The sequence below is a fragment of the Moschus berezovskii genome, chromosome 16 (assembly GCF_049115385.1).
Source record: "Moschus berezovskii isolate FMDL1 chromosome 16, NW_MosBer_1.0, whole genome shotgun sequence".
Lineage (NCBI taxonomy): Eukaryota > Metazoa > Chordata > Mammalia > Artiodactyla > Moschidae > Moschus > Moschus berezovskii.
The window spans coordinates 36551680-36574456 of record NC_142475.1 but is presented as its reverse complement, the minus strand read 5'-3'; the positions used below and the strand labels follow the sequence as shown (position 1 = coordinate 36574456).

At 40.0% G+C, this 22777-nt stretch overlaps 1 long non-coding RNA gene across 1 annotated transcript in view; it reads left to right on the top strand.

Moving 5' to 3' along the window:
• The window catches only part of LOC129559918 (uncharacterized), a 34792-nt gene extending 12436 nt beyond the window's left edge, over positions 1-22356 (top strand). The window contains exons 3-4 of the long non-coding RNA XR_016039345.1: positions 8201-8255; positions 20118-22356. This is a non-coding gene — a long non-coding RNA (uncharacterized LOC129559918). The remainder of the gene's footprint in view (positions 1-8200; positions 8256-20117) is intronic.
• The last annotated feature ends 421 nt before the right edge of the window (positions 22357-22777 follow it).

Sequence of the window (22777 nt, the reverse complement as noted above, 5' to 3'; positions counted from 1 at the left end):
CGATGTATAGCAGTAGGTAGTATATTCTTTGTACACATATAGTAAGTGGAGATAACCCCAAGAACTTAGATAACAAAAGACTGCCAAATAATTAGGTATTGTTGAGTATTTGTTATCTGTATTTTGAGTATAATTTATCTACCTGTACGCTTATACAAGTTAAATTTTAATGATGGCTGTGTACAATAAGCGGCTTGCAAGTTTCTTAAAAATTTGAGTCAGCTCTGATGAGCAGGTATGGGCTGGCCCCAGCACACCCTTGCTTCCAGAACAATACTGCTTCTATCCTACCATTCAGAAAGAGGCAAGAGAAGCAGCTGGTTTCAGGACAGGAAATGCCCAGAATGAATTATGATGGATTATCCCCCACACTTAAATTTTCTCGAAGGTCTGTCTGATAACACTACCCATACTCACACGCACACTATTATATGCTCATAGGAATCAAGAGGCAAAATCAGTCACGTGTTTTGTAGCCCTGGAAGGAAACTCTCATTTCTACTCTCCTTTAGGTGCTTTAAGTACACCCTGTCCACTGTACCATCAGTGGTGCTGAAAATGTGCTTTTTACCTTATTCCTAAGTCCCACCACAAATTGGAGCTGTAAGGGCTTGGTTGAACTTTTCATTCTATGAATGGATGTAAGCGCCGATATCCTGAATGAGGACTTCCCCGGTGGCTCAGTGGTAAAGAATCCATCTGGAGATGCAGGTTCAATCCCTGGGTCAGGAATATCCCTTGGAGGAGGGCCTGGTAACCCACTCCAGTATTCTTGCCTGGAGAATCCCATGGACAGAGCCTGGCAGGCTACAGTCCATAGGGTCGCAAGAGTCAGACACAACTGAAGTGACTAAGCATGCATTCAGGCACATGTGTTTAGCATTTCACATTTTTCTACAAATGTGTATGAAAGTGTATTCTCTCCAAATTCATATTAAAATATATTAAAATGGTTTTTCTACAACTTTCTTCATTTCCGAGTAGTTTCTTCTCCATTGAGCTAAGCATTGCCTTAAAGAATCTGGAATACTATATTAAAAGAGCCTAGGAGACTTCCCTGATGATAGAGTAGTTAAGACTTCGAGCTTCCATTGCAGGGGGCATGGGTTCAATTCCTGGTTGGAGAACTAAGATCTCACATGCTGCACAGAGCAGCCAAAAGAGAAAAAATAAAAATAAGAAGAACCTAGGAGTGGTATAATGTTAACTTTAAACTACAGTGATAAACAAATATATTTACCCTCCTTGTGTAAATGTTCTCTACAGCCTTTATGTGTATTGTCTTTATCAACCTTCGGGGTTTTCTAAACTAGTTTACAGTCAGTAAAATCATTAGAAAGCAGACATCTTTTTAATTAAACATATTTCATTACAATAATTAGTCTGCTGTGTACTCATTAAGTAGAATTATCTATCATTTTGTTCTAAACATTGAATTTGTTTCACAGCTTTAAACTGTCTCAGGGATCCTCCCACACCAAGAACTTATTAACCTCAATTCTAAGGCATCCTCATTTGAACATTAATGAGCTCAGTCTTTTTTTTTTTTTCCTTTGGCGTCATCAGTAGTCACCAGTATTACCCTAAAAGCAGTTTCACTCACTCCTTTTTGTTTAAATGACAGTTTAGCTCTACAGTTTTATAGAAACTGATTTTTCAACTGTTGTTACTAATGGATGTCAAAATACCAAATGTATACTGTTGAGAAAATGTACATGTGTATATATGTTTTCAATTGCACACAAGTGACATTTTGATACCCACCAGTGAAAAGAGTTTAAAAATCAGTTTCTATGAAGTTTTGGAGCTAAATACTCTATATAATCTGACTATCTAGTAACTAGTATGTGGTTACATAGTTTGCATGTATCTGAAATATAATATTTGAAATTCACATTTTATGTTATATAAGCTATATAGTCTATATTTATATGTATATATGACGTATACTAGATGTTCATAATGGGCTTCCCTGGTGGCTCAGACAGTAAAGCATCTACCTGTAATGCGGGAGATCTGGGTTTGATCCCTGGGTTGGAAAGATCCCCTGGAGGAGAGCATGGCAACCCACTCCAGTATTCTTGCCTGGAGAATCCCATAGACAGAGGAGCCTGGTGGGCCCTAGTTCATGGGGTTGCAAAGAGCTGGACACAGCTGAGCAACTAACACACTCACTTTTCACTGCTTATCAGGAGTGTCACTTTGAGCAAGTACCTTTACCTCTTTGTGCCACAGTTTCTATTCCGGTTGAAAGGGAATAATAGCACTTTCCTCCTGATGTCAGAATGAGTGTTAGTGTTTAGTCAGGGAGTAGAACCCAATGAGTGTTGAATTGCATTGCAGGAACTCAACCTTATACACTGTGGGAAGAATCTGGGGAGTAAAGTTCAAGAAAAAGTTTTTAAACAGATTCCTGGGTCTGGGTGAATGAGCAGGAGATTTCCAGAAGCTAAGCACCTCCAACTGTGTAGAAGTCTATGGAGGTTGTTGGCTTTTGTGGCTGATGCCTCTGTGAGTTTTCAGGAGAGACCCTGGAGGTAGGCCTATATATTAAGAATTATAAAATGCAGAATGCTCAGTTAAATTTGAATTTCAGATAAACAACAAATAATTTGGGGTATACAAGTATGTCCCAAATAAACACCTTTTAAAAATTGCTGCTTATGTGAAATCCAAATTCAGCTCAATGTCTCTGTATCTTTATTTGCTGAATCTGGTAACCTTAGGCTGAGGTCACTTTTGGTCAGCAGGGGAAGCAGTTGGGATGGAGAGCTGGACTTGGAAGAGGGGGAATCAAGAATAAACTGGAAACTACCAGCACCTTTGCCCCTGCTCATCACTTCGAACCAATGATGACAGAGCACAGTGGCTGCTGCTTCACTTCAGCCTCACCAAATCGCACCCAAATCTTTCCTGTAACCAGTCTTGACCTGGAACTATACAAGGGAGGAACTCCAGGAAATCAAGATCCAGCTTAGCTAAAACTGACCCAAATTCCACATTGTGGAGTAAGTGAATTCTCAGGGCAGCGTCTACACATAATACACACAAAGACTTCCAGGAGGTGTTCTTACAGGTGCTGGTGTCTTAGCAAGACTGCCAGATGGCACCTTGGGCTGAGAAGGGACATGGAATTTGGTGAAGAGCTGTGAATAAGAAGGAAGATGTGGAGCTTACTATCAACCCACAAAAAGTTTCTTTACTGAGACAAAAGACGACTGCTTTATGAGGATAAAAAGGAACTCTTTCCAGGCAGTAGACAGCGTCTCCCAGATGGCCCAGAGTCTAAAGGGCAGGCCAGGGAAGAGTATGATAACTTTGGGCTCTTGTTGGCCACTGGTGCCTTTGATGCTGTCTTGATGATTGCTGTTGTAATGATTACTGGACACTTTAACCTTGGTTGTGCCTTATAATCCTTTCAGTGCAGACAATGTTTGAAAATGGGCTGTGAAGAGGTTGTGCAGCACTGTTTTACATACGTGCTCCTAGACATGTCGATTTCTGGCAGCCGGGCAAGAGACAGATGCTACCTGAGCACCTTACTACCTCGGTCCTTGAAGGACCATTTGGCATCCGTTGTCCTTCTTTCTAGTATCAGCAGCCTAATTTTGCTTTTAAGGAGCTGCCTTTCTGTCATCCATATAAAGACTGACGTTCCTTGGCTCAGGAGTGACCATGTGATCCATGATTGCCCAATCTGATGTGTGCTTCCTGGCTTAAAGACCACCACCAGTAACAACAGAAAGAAGGATTTGATTTTCATCAACAAAACTGTGACTAGATCATCATAATTTCTGCCACCTAGATCCTTTAAAAAGTGATTGTAGTATATCTAATTTACAATGTTGTGTTAATTTCTTCACAAAGTGACTCAGTTATACACTGCTCTTTTTGTTCAGTTGCTAAGTCGTGTCTGACTCTTTGAGACCCTGGGCGACAGCTCGCTAGGCTTCCCTGTTCTTCCCTATCTCCCAGAGTTTGCTCAAACTCATGTCCATTGAGTCGGTGAGGCTACCCAACCATCTCTTTCTCCATTGCCACCTTTTCCTGCCTTCAATCTTTTCCAGCATCAGGGTCTTTTCCAGTGAGTCTATTCTTCTCATCAGGTGGCCAAGGTATTGGAGTTCCAGTTTCAGCATCAGTTCTTCCAATGAATATTCAGGGTTGATTTCCTTTAGGATTGACCAGTTTGATCTCCTTACTGTTCAAGGAACTCTCAAGAGTCTTTTCTAGCACAACAGTTCAGAAGTATCAGTTCTTCAGTGCTCAGCCTTTATGGTCCAACTATCACATCTGTATGTGATGACTACTGGAAAAACCATTACTTTGAATATACAGACCTTTGTAGGCAAAGTAATGTATCTTCTTTTTCATATTCTTTCCCATTATGCTTTGTCACAGAAAATTGTTCCCTGTGCTATCCAGTATGACCTTGTTGTTTATCCATCTTATATATAATAGTTTGCCTCTGCTTATCCAAAACTCCCAATTCCTTCCCTCCCCTACTGCAACCATGGGTCTGTTCTCTATGGGGCTGCTGTTCTTTGTTTGTCTGTTCAAAATTTTATTTATTTATTTAATTTTTTAAATTGCACCGGGTGTTTGCTGCTATGCAGCAGTGTGCAGTTTTCTCATTACAGTTGCTTTTCTTGTTCCAAAGCATGGGCTCTAAGGATGTGGGTTCAGTAGTTGTTGCTCACAGGCTTTGTTACCTCAAGGCATGTGGGATCTTCCTGAAGCAGGGATTGAACCTGTGTCTCCTGCCTTGGCAGATGGATTCTCAACCACTGGACCACCAGGGAAGCCCTGAGGTTGTTTTTGTTTAATGGATATGTTGATTTGTATCTTAGATTCCATTTATAAGTGATATCACGTGATATTTCTCTTTCTCTGAGTTACCTCACTTGGTATGATAATCTCTGGGTCCATTCATTGTACCGCAAAAGTCATTATTTCATTCTTTTTCATGGCCATGTGGAAGCCTGGCATGCTACAGTCCATGGGGTTGCAAAGAGCCGGACACGACTGAGTGACTGAACTGAACTGAATGGCCAAATAATACCACCAGCACTTTATTTTTTTCTTTGCTGCATGACTTGTAGGATCTTAGTTCCTTGATCAGGGATTGAAATCATGCCCCCTGCAGTGGAAGCATGGAATCCTATTCACTGGACTGTGAGGGAAGTCCTGGAACAGCCCTACTTTTGATTATTTGGCTTGCCTTTTCCCCTTCTGGTGTTAGGTGATTACATTTTCTTTAATGAGGTATATGTCTGCAATCTCAGTCCATGTAGTTTGGGTGCGGATAATACTATTCTTACCTGCAATGGTAAAAATGTGGTGGAAGCTTAGCCAGTCTTCATATTTCATTCATACTTCAAATCAGCCCTTTGAGGTTCAATCTTGTGATTCCTATTGGAATGTATGGGAAAGAGAAAACCTGCTTTCACTGGATTATTACCTCTAAAGATCCTGTGAACCTGGATGCTCCTGGGCCCATCTTATGGAACTAGAAAGTGTGAAAGCAACACCAAACAAAGAAGTAAATGGTCTATAATGAGGAGAGAGAGAATGCATCATAATTTGAGCTTCTGGGTCCAGTTTTCAGTTAAAAGGGTCAATTCATTTCCTCCTGTTCGAGTAGGTTTGGGTTACGCACACATTTAGCACAAGGCAAAGCCAAGTCTGGTGCCTAAGTAATTTGACTCGTAAAGATAGAGTGAAGCACTTTTAGAATTAGACAGTTTATTACTTACACAGACAGCAATCAGAAGAGTAAGCCAAAACTCGTTATAAGAGAAAGCTACTCAGGTCTTTCTCCCACACACCAAAAAAATGTAAATGTTACTCTCTCAGTTGTGTCTGACTCTTTTGTAACCCAATGAACTGCAGCCCACCAGGTTCCTCTTTCCATGGGATTCTCCAGGCAAGAATACTGGAGTGGATTGCCATTTCCTTCTCCAGGGGATCTTCCTGACCCAGAGATCGAATTCAAGTCTCCTGTATTGCAGGCAGATTCTTTACCATCTGAGACACCAGGGAAGCCTCACACACAAAAAAGGATGACATCGAAACAAAAGGAGCCAGATGAATGAAACCCAAGTTGTGAAATACACTGTTGCTAAAGAGCCCATTCTAATTGGCAACTATTGAGTTTTCTATGCTGCATCTCGGTTCTTGAGGAGACTGGAGCAAAAGTCTTAAACTTCATCTGAAGCCCAGGAGGCAAGGAGGAAGATAGGAAGGCAGGTGGTCCATGGCCTCATTGCTGTTTCTTACAGACCTTTCATCCCCTCATGTACCTGGGGAACCACAAGTTCTTCTGCCAAGACTCAGATAAGCCGTGACTTGAGCCTTTGCCTCTGTGGATGCATGCTAGGTGTCCAGGGCACCAGGATGAACTGTTCCCTCAAATGTCCATCTTCTGTTGTGGACATTTGTCTTTGTTTTTGTCAACAGTACAGGAACCTCCTTCCTAAAGTTCAGGACTTCTTCCCTCCTTGAAAAAGAGCCCATCTCCCATTACGGAAGTTAACAATGTCAAATGCTTTCTAAAGTCCTTTGCAGTTGGGATTAAGCAAGTTACATACCATCTGTCCACCTATCACATGTTCTCATTTCCAACTTTGACAAAAAACAAGCGTCAAAATGAAGCTGAGACCCCACAGAATCTATCCTGATGAGAGTCACCATTTCTAAAGCATAAATATTGATCTTGCAGTGGCCACAGTGGAAGCTTTCATCGTGGGAAGCAAAGGGCAGTGACCCAGACCAATGGAGGCAGGAGAAGTGTCTTCATCACGTATTTAGAATGATTTTCACTGTCATTTTGGGTGCATCACTTGCCACCTTTATCTTTGGGCTCTCCTGGAGATTTAGTGAGCTACTCAGTATCCTTGAGGAAAACAATTTTGTGTTTAAAATAGTTAAAGTATTTTTTTCTCAACGGCATATAGGATCCTTAAATGATAATCCTCTAACACAAAATTTCTACAACTAACCTACCACCTACCACTTTCCATTGACAATACTCAGGCAGCCCATCCACCCATCCATCCCTCATTAAGCCATCTTAATATGCATCTTTGTTATCAAACACCTCAATATCTAAAGAAATGCAATTCTAATGATGGCATCTCCTGTTTCATGATTGAAAATGTGTTTGATTAAAAATGATGCTCATTCACTTGGAGGCAGTATGGAGCATACATTACGGAACACATATTAGAGCAGAAAAAAAATCATCCATAATCTTATCAAGCAATACTTTTATTTTTTTCTTTCAATTCCTTTTTTTTTCATACCAATCAAGGTAATTTAATGTGTCCTTTGAATTACATGCCACATAGAGGCTGTAGCAATTTTTTTAACACTCATAATTGAGTTTGTATTTCTTAACAAGGACAGCTACTTTGACTTATTCTCCAGCATTTTTCTATGCTGTTTGAGATTTTGCAAAGTTCTTTTGCTTAGTCCAGTCACTTTTTGATGCTTATTTTCACAGAACTGATAATAGCATCTCAAGAGCTTCTTTTTTCTTTTATAAAATATAACCATTTCTCATAGTATTTAGAAAACTCATTGGAGGTTACTATGCCTATTGTGGCTTTGTAGGCTGTTTTCAGTATTGCATTATTGTAAATACCTCATTTTTTGAATATATTTGTTCATAAAATATTTTTATGTTTCACGTGAATTTCTTAGCATGTATTCTTAAAAGTGATATGATAAAGCAAAAGAATATGAAACTGTCTTGATACAATAATCATATTTCTTCCCTAAGAGTTATGTACTCTCACCGATCTTGGATGAGAATGCCAGTTTCATTGTATGCTAACTGGTATTATATGATGCCATTTTTTAAAACTGCTAACTTGATAGTCAAAATGGTATTTTAAATAGATGAAAGGGTAAGGAGAGATGATTTCTAAAATAAGAACAAAAAGTCCAAAAATCAGATGAAATATTTTCACCCTTATTACTAAGTAGCAAAAATTAAAATTATACTGATTTTTAAACTACTTGGAGATCAAGGTTTTTAGAAACATTTACATTTCAGGCTGTATCTGCTTATGAGGAAGTTTGATACAGTTTTTAAGTGATTATTTAAGCTAAAGAAGGTATGTATTTAGCGCTGCACCTATTTGTATCACATGTATTCAGTCCAGACATAACTGCTCTTAACTTTTTCTTCTTCCAGTGACCTTGGGAGGTAGTGATGGATTTGCCCCTTACTTGCAGACAGCATGCCTGATGTAAGTAGGACAGGATTTTTACAACCAGATATTTATTCTTCCAGGTCACATTTATCTTTTCTGGAAGATGATGTCTCATCCCAACACCCTTGTCGGTAATGGTAGCCCAGCATTTTTGTTGCTGTTGTTTGTTATTGCAAAATGGCTTCCTCTTCTCTTTGCATCGTGGGTGGCATTACTTGATTTTCTTGTTGATGCGTATTTTATTGACTGCTTGTTTCTTAATGTGTGCACATTTCCCCTTTACACTGTACATTTAAAAATGCCACTTGTAGGCATATCAAACTTCTGACCTTATCAAGCTTCATACTTTGTATGAAGCTAAAGAAGTGATGTACTGGATGCCTTAGAAGTCTATTGGTCTCTTTAAATCAGGGGTCACACATTAGCTTATCATGAGTTGTAACTGGCCCATAGACATGTTTGCCATGAAATATGTAAACAAAAGCAAATCACCAACATTTAAAAAATGTGAGATTTTATTTACAAGTTCATATTTCAGCTTCCTCTTAAAAAAAATTTCTTATGATCTGGAAACACTGAGTCCACATTTTTAAAAATCATTTAGACTGTTGCCTGCCCATAATAGCTGCTTAAGACACATTAGGTGTCATTATTAACTGCCTGGTCCTGTAGACAGTTGAGTCTGCAACCTTGTTTTCAGTTCAGTTCAGTCGCTCAGTTGTGTCCGACTCTCCGCGATCCCATGAATCACAGCACGCCAGGCCTCCCTGTCCATCACCAACTCCTGGAGCTCACTCAGACTCAAGTCCACAGAGTCGGTGATGCCATCCAGCCATCTCATCCTCGGTCGTCCCCTTCTCCTCCCGCCCCCAACCCTTCCCAGAATCAGAGTCTTTTCCAGTGAGTCAACTCGTCGCATGAGGTGGCCAAAGTATTGCAGTCTCAGCTTTAGCATCAGTCCTTCCAATGAACACCCAGGATTGATCTCCTTTAGAATGGACTGGTTGGATCTCCTTGCAGTCCAAGGGACTCTCAAGAGTCTTCTCCAACACCACAGTTCAAAAGCATCGATTCTTCGGCGATCAGCTTTCTTCACAGTCCAACTCTCACATCCATAGAATCTCTAAATCTGGTTTGAGCATTCCTCACTGATGCAGTACCTTAAAAACAGAATGAAGATTTTACTTATGGGGATTTTCACTATCTTCTCAGTAGAACCTCATTGAGAAAGTTGGTCTTCCCCATCACCCACAGACAGACAGACACACACACACACTACCACCACCACACCAGGTGTCAAGATGGATAGTACTACAATACTGGAGACAGTTAGGGATCTCTGAGCAATGTCGTTTCAGCTAGACAGCCCAACAACTGCAGCCCTTAGATTAAGGGAAATCCAAAGGCAGAGCATTAATTTTTATTCTTCCTTCCTTCCCATAAAGTGGTGGTCTCTTATGGAAGGATAATGCCTTTTATTTCTCTAGATTCCACCTCCTCTTACACCTTCCTCAATTTTATTTATTTTTTTTTTTACCACAACCATTCTTTTGTATTTTCCCCTCCTATTATTTCATTTCCTTTAGCTCAAACTCCTCTGAGTTATATTGTGGGTGTTTTTTTTTTCCTCTTTACAGCTAGACTTTTTAAGAGAGAGATCTATACTCATTGTTTATACATTCCTTATTTTGGCTGTCTCCCAACTCAGATTGAAGTTGTTCAAGCCAAGGTCACTAGTTACCTCCTAGGTGTGAAATCTAATGCTGTTTTCCTTTCCATATTTTTTCAAATTACATTTATTTTTGTGTTTATTTTTTATTGTGCTGGGTCTTCTTTGCTGCATAGGCTTTTGTCTAGTTGCAGCAAATGGGGGCTACTCTCTAGTTGCAGTGTGCAGGCTTCTCATTGCAGTGGACTTTTTGTTGCTCAGCACAGACTCTTGGGCACTTGGGCTTCACTAGTTGTGGCTCCCAGGCTCTAGAGCACAGACTCAATAGCTGTGGTACATGGGCTTAGTTGCCCCGCGGCCTGTGGGATCTACCAGGATCAGGGATCGAACCTGTGTCTCCTTCATTGACAGATGGATTCTTTACCACTGAGCCACCAGGGAAGCGGCTCTATTTTTAATATAATACCTTTCTTAAGATATAAATCATATCTCTCACATTTTACCTAAAGTATACCATGGAATGATTCTTAGTATACTCAAAGAATCCTTCAATCATCACCACAATCACTTTTAGATCATGTTCATTGTCTCAAAAAATTTTCATACCCATAAGCTTCCATTCCCCACTTCCTGCCCAGCCCCAGACAACCACTAATCTATATTTTCTCATCTCTATGTATTTACCAATTCTGGACATTGGATGAAAATGGAATCATCAATATGACCTTTGCAACTGGCTTCTTTAATTTAGCATAACATAGCCAAGTTTTAAGCATGTAGAAGTATATAGAATCAGTGTGTGTGTGTGTGTGTGTGTGTGAGTACTCAGTTGTGTCTGGCTCTTTGCAGCCCTCATGGATTATAGTCCTCCAGGCTCCTCTGTCCATGGGATTTTCCAGGCAAGAATACTGGAGTTGGGTGGGGGGTGCATTTCCGACTCCAGGAGATCTTTTCCCCCCAGGGACTGAAACTGCATCTCCTGTGTCTCCTGCATTGGCAGGCAGATTCTTAACCACTAGCGCCATCTGGGAAGCCCACAGTATCAGTGGTTCATTTGTTTATATAACTGGTTGCTATTCCATTGAACGGAAATATACCACATATTGTGTATTTATTTATTAGATGATAAGCATTTGAATCGTTTCTACTCAATAAGTCTATTACGAATGAATCTATTAAGAACAATGTTCCTATGAACATTTGTATGCAGTTTTTCATGTGGATATATTTTTTAATTCTCTTGGGTTTTGGTGAATTTTTTATTTGTATCTTTCATCTCTAGAAATTCCATTCAGGGGTGGGACTGAAGGTGACTGCCTCTGATGACGATTTGCGAGTCTGACCATTGAGATTCCGTGATCTAAAGTACAGTCTTTGGGACTCTGTGGGAGAGGGTGAGGGCGGGATGGTTTGGGAGAATGGCATTGAAATATGTATGTTGTCATATGTGAAACGAATCGCCAGTTCAGCGTTGATGCATGTTACAGGATGCTCGGGGCTGGTGTGCGGGGATGACCCAGAGGGAGGATAAGGGGAGGAGGGAGGTGGGAGGGGGGTTCGGGAGGGGGAACTCATGTACACCCAGGGCGGATTCATGTCAATGTATGGCAAACCCAACCAATATAATATTGTAAAATAAAAAAAAAGAAAAGAAAAAAAATAATAAAGTACTGATGATAAGGTGCTAATAATCAAAAAAAAAAAAAAGAAATTCCATTCAGTTCTTTAATGTATTTTCAAGTTTTCTTCTTTCACATTTATGTTTTTACCTCAGGTCCTTGAGCATATTGAACAGATCTATAGTAGCTATTGTCTGCTAATGGCATCACCTTTATCATTTCTATGTTTCAGTTGATAGACGCCTGATCATAGGTCACATATTTCTGCTTCTTGGCATGGCTACTAATGTTTGCTGGGTGATGGACATTTTAAGTGTTATATCATTGTCTAGATTTTGTTTCATTTTCCTTTTCATGTGACAGGTAGTTCTTACTTGTAGTTGGATTTGATACTTTTCAGGCTTATTGGTAAATCTTGCTAGAGTGAGTTTAGAGTAGCTTTTACTAGTTGAACTTCAATCTTAACAACTCAAATACAACCCTCCTGGAGTCTCTGCTGAATGCCCTAGTTATTATCATAGTGTGGTTCTTTGAACCAGCAATGTGGGCATCATCTTATTAGTGATGCAAAGTCTTAGTCCCACTCTAGACCTACTGAATCAGAAGCTGTGGGATTGAGGCCCAGTTATCTGTGTTTTAACAGGTAAGGTAATTTGCCTCCAATAAAAAAAAAAAAAAAAAAAAACAGGTGCTCTGGTGCATTCTAAAGTCTGAGAACCATTTTACCAGAGCAATCCTTCTCAACGCAATTTCTGTTTCAGCAGTCCAGATAATGTCTGAGATTCTAAATTTTTGACAGGCTCTTAGATACCAGTGTTGCTGCTGAGCCTCTGACCTCAGTTTGAATAGCAAGGGCCTGGAAACCTTACTTTCAGCCAAGGAGTCCAATTTCAATGTCACAAGAGTGTTTCCTTTTTAAGTATCTACATAATGATAAGCAATCTATTCATGAATTTCTATATTGAGGTTACAAATAGGAGAGTTACTGGATAAGTGAAAGTGAAAGCCACTCGGTCGTGTCCAACTCTTTGTGACCCCATGGTCTATACAGTCTATGGAATTCTCCAGGTCAGAATGTTAAGGGAAGCACACTGATTGAAACTGCCCACACTGGCCAGGCACCATAGTAACCATTTGCATGAGTTGTTTTACAACAGGAGGTTCTGGTAAGGAACATGGAAGTAATAAACCACCACTAACCAGAAGAGTTCTGGAAAGGTCAAAAGGAGACACCACATGTCCGACCACCTCCCAGAATCCTTCTCTCTGGCATCCATCTTGGCTTAACAAGGCGTGCACCACCAGGAAAGACTCTGAGTCAGAATGATTGGCTAAGGACAACCCAGAAACTAATCCCATCACCATAAAACCCAAGACTGTGAGCCACGTGGCAGAGCTGTTCTCCTGGTTTCCATAACGCTACTGCTCTCCACCCGGGTGGGTGCCCTTTCCCAATAAAATCTCTTGCTTTGTCAGCAGATATGTCTCCTCACACAATTCATTTCTGAGTGTTAGACATGAGCCCAGTTTTGGGCCTTGGAAGGGGTCCCCTTTCCTGCAACAAGAATACTGGAGTTGGTAGCCTTTACCATCTCCAGGGGATCTTCCCAACCCAGGGATTGAATCCAGGTTTCCTGCATTGCGGGCAGATTCTTTACCAGTGGAGCCACAAGGGAAGCCCATTATTGGGTGTATCCAGTAATATGCACAAGTAGCATATTACTGGATGTGCTACCCACAAAAAATATATATTTTTAGATGAAAATAGAGTAGGTATTTCTTTTAATTCCTAAATCTAGGTGCAAATAGGATATAGACATTGAACTGGTAATAAGGATAAAATGTCATTTGCTAAAAATTTTTATATTCTAGACAATGCCTTATTCTTTAAATCCCGACATTAACCTAAAGAGGTCAATATCATTATTTTTACTTTTTTTATATTTCCTACTTTAATCTCTCCAATGGAGACTCAGATTAAACTACTCATTTGATATCATCCAGGGCTGTCAAGTTCAAATCCCAATACTACAGTGTTTTTTTTGTTGTTGTTGTTTTGCTTTAGTGTTTTAGTTTGAATGTAATATTAAAGAGAAAAAAAAGAACCAATGAACTTACTTTGTGTTAAATTATCGTGATTATTACAATAAATCTAAATTAAACATGGATTCCATGTAATGCCATCTGACAGACTGCGTGCACTGCTCTGAGTTCATGACAGCCAGTTTTAAACAAGATTTCCATTACCTCAAAAAGTCATGTACTGGCAAAAGTATTGTATTGTTTTCTGTATATTAATCAGCAGAACAGTGCCTCTGTTTTAATAAGAAGTAGGAGGTTAATCTTGGCAAATAAAGGAAAGACTTTGAAAGGATTGGCAAAAATTGGAGCTTTGTATACTGTGGTTCAGAACTGAACTGAACTGATACTGTGGTTCTGTGTCACCCCTGTTTCAAAGTCAGGGCACCATGGTCGGGAAATTGAAGTGGCTCAGTGAGGGCTCCAGGGAAGGGAGATGTGGCGTTACCCAGTGTGCACTGCGGCACACTCGCTCCCTTTTTCTCTTTCTCTCTGTCTTGTTTAAACACAGCAAAACTCTATTCTGAAACACAGATTTAAACTCTGTTCTCTGCAGCCATTATTCTGTAGCCTGAAGCATGAGATTTCATGATTAATATCTTGGCTCAGAAAACAAATTATTACTAGTTAAAAAGTTATCCATCTTGAAAAATAATAGTGAACCAGAACTATGCTTTCTAGTTTTGGCCGTTACATACTAAATTTTACATCTTGGGTAAATGCCACTGGAAAGACTTTCTCCCTTTATAAAAATCATTCAAACTAATTTTTCTTTTTCTTTTTTTTTTTTTGGTAACTGAAACTCTTTCTTAAATCTGGTTCCTTAAATCTCCAGTATGAATGGCTTGAGGAGAAGGATGTCCTAAATAGATGATCCCCTGAAGATGTTTTTGTAGAAATGTGATTCACATTCTCTTCCTCCCTCCCTGTCGCCCCACCCATAAACTTTAGCATGTTCTTACCTGAATATAAAAGCAGGCTAAATGGCGAGAGATCTCATAGCCTTGTGATACTGTAACTATCTTCTTGGGCCAAATTTACACATAAACCAGATTTTACTGTCTGGGTATTAAGCTTGTAAGAAGTAACTGGGTCTAATCATATCCTAAGTCCTTAATCAAAACAGAGGTCACATCACAAAGCTCTTTACAACTTAATTTAGAAAAATAAGGTGATATATTTTTCTACATGCTCAATGGTAGGAGCTGATGGAAAAAGAAACGTTTCTAAGGATGTCTCTTGTTAGGGGTAAGATGAAAAGGACTGGCAGGCCTTGGGTTGGAGAACCCTGTAGATGCTTGGTGACCTGGTGGAAACTGGGTTCTGCCTGGGTGGTGCTTGGCAGGTGGGGGTTTGAGGGGACAGAGAGGAGGGGAAACGCTGGAACATGGGTAGCCCAGAGTTGGGCATAACCCAAGGAGGAAACAAGGTATACCCAGGTGAGCAGTCAGGACTCAGGAGGCTAGATACCCGAGGGCAAATTAATAGGAGGACTCCAAAGTCTGAGTGGGCAGGTAGTCATAAACTGAGAATGCTACACGGAAGCAAAGCCAGGGAACCAGAAACTTGGCAAGCTGTGTGAGCACTGGCATCAGTAACTAAAGACCTCAATCACAGGAGTGGAGCCCTGTTTATGATGTAGTTGGAAAGGCAAGAGCAGAAAGAATCTGACCTCAAATCCCACCCCACCACACCCTGTGACCCTGAACTTCTAGCCCAGTGCCCCAGTATCCCGCACTGTGAAAGGAGAGATGAATCACCACGTAGTCCAATCTCTAACAAGCAGTTTAGGGACTTTACCTGCCTCACAGGGTTACTAAGAACAAAATGAATGTAGTGAAGGGATCAGGAAATACCTAACATGCCTTGAACAGGTGCTCCGTGAATACCAGTCCCTCTTTCTTCTTTTCAGTGATGATCTTCCATATTTACTTTCCTCTGGGGCTGGTGACAAGGGATGAAAGATGAGAGCAAGTAAAGGCTAGTGATTCATGCAGCGTGAAAGGGAATGAGAAGCAGGAGAGACAGACTAATGCTGACACAGGACTGGGGATGCTCGGGGGAGGTGGTGTATTTAAATTGTTGATAACTTTCAGAAGCAAGTTTCAGCTGGAAAGTCCTGTTAGGACAGGATGATGGAGGGATATTTTCTATTTTGAATTAAAATAGCTTTCTGCTTAAAAAAGAATCCTGATCTGTTTCTGCTTGTGGTCATTTGACTTTATCTCGATGGTCGATGAACTTTCTTCTAGGAGGAGATGACTGGTGGGAACTGTGTATGTATCCATGTGCAGTGGCTGGGATCATCTTGAAAATGTTTTTGCAAAGCAAATCTACTGTCTTTACTTACATAGTGTGTTGTTGAGGGTGGTTTTTCAAAGGGCGGGGAGAGTTTGAAGAAGATAACTTTCCACTACAAAAAGTTGTTCTAAAATTAAATTCTGATGATGCTATTCCCTTGGTTATAACCCTCAGTGACCCAGCCTCCCCTCCTTCCCACACTGGTGCCCCAAGGATAAACTCCAAACTCTTTAATATGACGGATAAACCTTCACGATCTGTCCTTATCATGCTCTGTGGCCTCATCAGTCACTTCTCCACCTTCCGCCCTCTAGCCGAAAGCTGAACTAAACTATTTAAGATTCCAATAGTATCCCATGTTCTCTCCGCATCCTTCTTTTTTTTTTTTTTCCTGGGCACTCCCTTTATTCCCTCCAATTTCTTCTTTTTTTTTTTATTTTTTTTATTTCTAAAAAAGAATTTTATTAAAAAAGCACAAATGCAAAGAAATGAGCAGAGGAAAATGTATGCGTCGAACCTGGACTGGTCACTTATGATAATATACATGCTACAATTCCATTCTCCCCAATCATTCCACCTTCACCCTCTCCCACAGAGTCCCAAAGACTGTTCTAAATGCCTATGTCTCTTTTGCAGTCTCTTATACAGGGTTCAGGTTACCATTTTTCTAAATTCCATATATATGCGTTAATATACAGTATTGATGTTCTTCTTTCTGGCTTACTTCACTCTGTATAATTGGCTCCAATTTCATCCACCTCATTAAAACTGATTCAAATGCATTCTTTTTGATGGCTGAGAAATACTCCATTGTGTATATGTACCAAACTATTTAAGATTCCAATAGTATCCCATGTTCTCTCCGCATCCTTCTAAGTGGTATTCAAACTACATGGAATATCTCTCTGCTTTACTCTATTTATCTTTAAACTCCTGCTTGAGCTCTACATCCTAATTTGAAAGTCACTTCTTCCAGAGAGTCACCCCGATTCCCCTAAGACTAAACCAACTGTTCTCTTGTTTATTCCTATTGCAGTAATAAATAAATCAATCACATTGTGTGGTAATTACCTGAACACTAATTTTTCTCTCTCACACAGCTGTGGATGTTTAAGGGACAAGAACTGCCTGGTCAACCCCATACCAGGAGCACCTGAAAGATAGGAGATATTCAGTAAACGCTTGTTATATAAATGAAAGAACGAACTGAACGTAAACAAAAAATTTCCCAACAACAAAAATAATCCAAAGCAATTTTAGTGCTAATGAAGCACATACCGGAATATCAGTGGCTCTTGAGGAAAACTGATTTAAAGTGTGCAATGGCACATGAAATGATGCTCAACATACTAACTGTCATGCTTCATGCATGCTTAGTTGCTCAGTCATGCCCAACTCTTTGTGACTCGGCGGCCTGCCAGGTTCCTCTGTCCATGGAATTTTCCAGGCAAGAATACAGGAGTAAGTTGCCATTTCCTCCTCCAGGGAATCTTCCCAGTCCAGGGATAGAACCCATGTATCCCATGTCTCCTGCATTGGGAGGTAGATTCTTTACCACTGAGCCACTAATTATCAGAGAAATGCAAATCATGTGATCCAACCTAATAGGCTCTTAATAAAGATGGCTGAATTTACACATTAAGGAAAAGAGGTTTTTTTAAGTCTCAGTGGCTGGGCCTGAGTCCAGTTGCCCTCTCTTGCTGTTCCCTAATCAGAAAAGCCAGAAAGATCACATGAGTGAGGGAGTCCCCCTGATAGAAGTCACTTTTCCTGTATTTCCTTGCTCTGTAAATTTAAAAGCTACAATCAATTATGAAATGTGAGCAAACGCATAAGACAAAGACGAGAAGCTGGATCTCATAAAGTGTTCTGCAGGAATTTACTAAGCAATCCTGGCAATAGCCCTGCAAGTAGGTGCTATTTTATTCTCACTTTACAGGCAAGGAAATTGAGACAGAGTTGAAGTAACTTGCCCAGAGTCGTGTTTCTTGCGAGTGGCAGTGCAGGGATCCAAGCTCAGTGTGACTCCAAACCCCACCCTCCATTGCCTTTGAGAAGCACCAGGTGGTGGAAATATTGGTAGCACAAGGTAACATATGAGAAACATATGTGTGACCTCCTGCCCTTGCTGGGATGGGTGTCTCTGAGTCCTGGCCTGCTAGGAAGGGGTAAGGTCTTAAAGTTCATGAAAGGATTACCTAGTATACCTGAGCACAGTGAGCCCATTATTGGTGAAAAAGACATAATTCTGCTGATAACTTCCTCCTGCAAAATAGTGAGTTCAAGCTTTCTGCAAGCATAGGAGCTAATATTTATTGCCATAAAACTGACATTTTATAAACCTATAAGTTTAAACAGTTTAGAAAGTTCACAGAAAAGAGGAGGCAAAGAGAACGGGTCTGTTTGAAAATAAAATAATTGTATACAAAACTCCTTGAAGTACTCATCTATTAGGGTGAAACTAAGAGATGTAAATGAGCAAACTCCTGGAGACAGTGAAGGACAAGGAAACCTGGTGTCCTATAGTCCACAGGGTCACAAAGAGTCAGACACGACTTAGCAACTGAACAACAACATCAACAAAAAGAAATGTAAACTATTATTGTGTCAACATCAAGAATTTTTTGGGATAATTTTACTTGATGTGTTTATTTGTATCCCAGACTTATTAAGGTATAATTGACAAATAAAATTACACATATTGAAGGTGTACCATGTGGTGATTTGATATATGTATAATTGTGAAATGATTATCACAATCAAATTAATTAACACATCCATCACTTCATAGAGTTACCTTTTTTATTTTCATGGTGGGAACATTTAAGATCAAGTCTCTTAGCAAATTTCAAGTGTACAGTACAGTATTATTAACTCTAGGTACCATGTTATACGTTAGATCTCAAGAGCCTATTCATTGTAGTCAAAATTTTCTACTGTTTGACTAACATCTTTCCATTCCCCCCTACCCTCGGCCCCTGGTGACTACAATTCTAGCTTGTTTCTATGCTATTGACTTTTTAGAGTCCGCAAATAAGTGATACTATATAGTATATGTCTTTCTTTGTCTGACTTACATAAATTTTCATATTTTTATATTGCAGACAATTTCCTGAGAGTTATCACTTTGCAAAATCAAACAAGGTCTAGCAAAAATATAATCAATGGGTTTTAAATAGTAATAATGGTAGATATATCATTGTCTTACTGGCAGCTTGGGTGTGCTAATTCAGAACTCGTGGGTTTTGTTATAAAAAGACTGTTAATCTAGTCTTCTGAAAACGTGATGCTTCTATGTGTCTCATTGCAAATCTTTGAAGATATAGATGTCTAAGATTTTTTTTCTGTTGTATTTAGTTGACTTTCTAAATATCAAGAGAAAAAGTTTACAAGGCAAGTGAATGACGCCTAAGGTAAAGGAATCCGCTGTGTTTCATCTCATGGTGTGCTTTACCAAGGAGTAATATCCTTTTTATGATTGAGGAAGCACTAGTGTTCAAACTCTCATTGCAGTGTCCACTTGCAATTTCCTTCTTTATCATTCCAGAAATGAGACAGACAGTGAGGGGCACTCAGGACCCTCATTTACTCTATGTGTAACACCACAGGTTAAATGGAACTTTTGATTCAATTTTGTCAGATATGGTATTTGTTGAAAGCCATCTATTTATGAAACAGATTGAGAGTTGCTGCAAACAGCTAGAGCTGTTGATTGATTGCTATTATTCAACCTCTTCTCCTGGAGCCCATCAAAAGTCAAAAGGACTGGCTGTGAACTTGTATACCTGGAGGCTGGGTGAATAGAACTTAGTCAGAGGTGTGCTTCTATGGACCCAAGTCGCTGCTCAGGAATTCACTCGAATGAATGACTTTGGTAAATATGTATTGTGTAACTATTCTGTGCCTGTCTCAAAACACAAGTGCCAAATAATTCATTCAGCAGGCATGCTATGTGTATTTATAGAACTCCTGTCATATGCCAGGCACTGTTGAGTGTAGGCCATTCAACATACAGCAATAGAATTTGCTTCAAAAGATCCACAAGATAACAAGTGCAACAAAGAGGTAACAGCAAAATGAAGTCAACAACAGGGGCAAATAGCAGACAGCAGAGCCTTGGTCAGTTCAGTGTTCAGCAGGAGTTATTTTCTTAAGCTCTGAGACACATCAGTATTTTGGGAGTTCCCCTCACCCATCTTATAAATTGTTCTTCTCTTCATCTGTTCTTAGATGTCTCCCTGTGTGCTGCTGACACCCAGATGGTACAGTCCTAAAATTACCAGGTGAAGTGGAGTCTTCTGCTGACCTAAAATCAACTGTCGTTGGCTTATGCCTCTGAAGTTTGGAGGTTAATTGACAGCATCGCTGTGCTTAATACAGCCACTAACTGGACTGAGGCCATGTGTGAAGTTCTGAAATACCATCCAAGTCTACAGGATTAGAAAAGAGTATCCCATCAGTGTGGCTTTCTCAAAAATAAAAGAATATGTTTTGGAAGGGAATGAAGTATGTAAACAGGCTCCATGCTTGAAGGGTAATCGGAATTTGACATACCTGGCGGCTGAAAACAGAATTTGAAGCAAGATGCCTCTCTTCAATAGCCCTTTGAAGAGCTGGGCACAGTCAGGCCCTAGACTTTGATATTTCTTCTTCTGATCCCCTTCAGGTGGTTTCTGCCAGATATGCTGTGGGGATATGGCCCTGACATTCTCCCAAATAGGAATATAAAAAAAGTGTGGGAAGCACTGCTTATCTTCCTTTCCTATTGTTTTCCTTCAGTGGAGAGTTGAAGCTCACTAGAATATAAAGCAGTTTAATTCAAATAGAAGAGTTCAACTTTTGCCAGGTATTTGGCTTAAGTCACTTGAATCCACATGGATATTTACACAAATCCACAAACTATTAAAGCAAAACTGCCAGGCTTTGAATTACCTTAGGCAGGAACAATTATTTATTTTTTGTTTCATCTTCAGCACACAGCTCAGACCCTCATACAGAAACTCATTATTTAATGAATGAGCAAATTCAGGACTAAAAGAATAAGAATACAGACAAAAGTGAATTAGAATAAATTTCTTTGTATTTCTGCATATTTTTTAAAGTAGATATAGGTGGCTCAGACGGTATAGAATCTGCCTCCAATGTGGGAGACCTGGGATTGATCCAAGCTGGGAAGATCCCGTGGAGAAGGAAATGGCATCCCTACTCCAGTGTTCTTGCCTGGAGAACCCCATGTACAGAGGAACCTGACAGACTACAGTCCATGGGGTCCCAAAGAGTCTGACACAGCTGAGTGATCAAGGCTTTCACTTTCACAAGAAAGTAGCAGGTTAAAAAGTGTTTTCCCTTAAAGTAATTGCCTTCGGGTCACAGTGTTCAGTTCAGTTCAGTTCATTTCAGTCACTCAGTCATGTCCGACTCTTTGCGACCCCATGAATCACAGCACGCCAGGCCACCCTGTCCATCACCAACTCCCGGAGTTCACTCAAACTCATGTCCATCGAGTCGGTGATGCCACCCAGCGATCTCATTCTCTGTCGCCCCCTTCTCCTCCCGCCCACAATCCCTTCCAGCATCAGAGTCTTTTCCAGTGAGTCAACTCTTCGCATGAGGTAACCAAAGTATTGGAGTTTCAGCTTCGGCATCAGTCCTTCCAATGAACACCCAGGGTTGATCTCCTTTAGAATGGACTGGTTGGATTTCCTTGCAGTCCAAGTGACTCTCAAGAGTCTTCTCCAGCACCACAGTTCAAAAGCATCAATTCTTTGATGGTCAGCTTTTTTCACAGTCTAACTCTCACATCCATACATGATCACTGGAAAAACCATAGCCTTGACTAGACGGACCTTGGTTGACAAAGTAAAGTTTCTGCTTTTTAATATGCTATCTAGGTTAGTGATAACTTTCCTTCCAAGGAGCAAGCGTCTTTTAATTTCATGGCTGCAATCAGCATCCACAGTGATTTTGGAGCCCAAAAATATAAAGGTAGTAGGCAAAGACATTTCAACAGTGCTACTGGCGAAGTGGTAAAGAATCTGCCTGCCAATGCAGGAGACACAAGAGATCTGAGTTCGATCCCTGGGAATAGGAAATGGCCACCCACTACACACACACACACACACACACACACACACATTGCTGTTTGTATACCAATTTTAAAGTCAGTCACCCATTCTCTTGTGGCTGCTGCTGTTGTTTAGTCGTGTCTGATCCTTTGCAATGCTATGGATTATAGCCTGCCAGGCTCCTCTGTCCATGGGATTTTCCAGTCCAGAATACTGGAGCGGGTTGTTATTTCCTTCTTCAAGAGATCTTCCCCACTCGGGCATCAAACCTGGATCTCCTGCACTGGCAGGCATATTCTTTACCACTGAGATGCCTGGGAAGCCCACACAGGCACTCCTAGAGAGTGGCAAATCTTCATCATTTGGGAAAAGATTTAATTTTTTTTGAAGCTGGTAAAAGTTATACAGAGTCACGTCTTGTATGTAAGATGAATAATCAAAGTAGGTTGTACTATATATATATGTATATATTTTATGCCTATATATGTATCTACTTATAAATATACACACTATATATATATATATACACATATATATATAAACAAAGTGTGAATACAAAGTAATGAAATATCTTTTTATTTTTGTTTTTCTTGATGAAACTCAAATATTCTTGGAAATCATCAGATTTCAAAGTATGGCAATTCCACAAATATTCTGAGCAATGACAACTTGAAAAAATGAGTATGTATTTTCCCAACATGATTACTCTAAAGAATTAACAGTCTTTTGAATATTTAGTTTCTGTGCTGTTCACTGAAGAAGCGGCACTGTACAAGGCCTGATACTTGGTGAGCATTCAATATGAACTAGTTGCATGAAATGTAA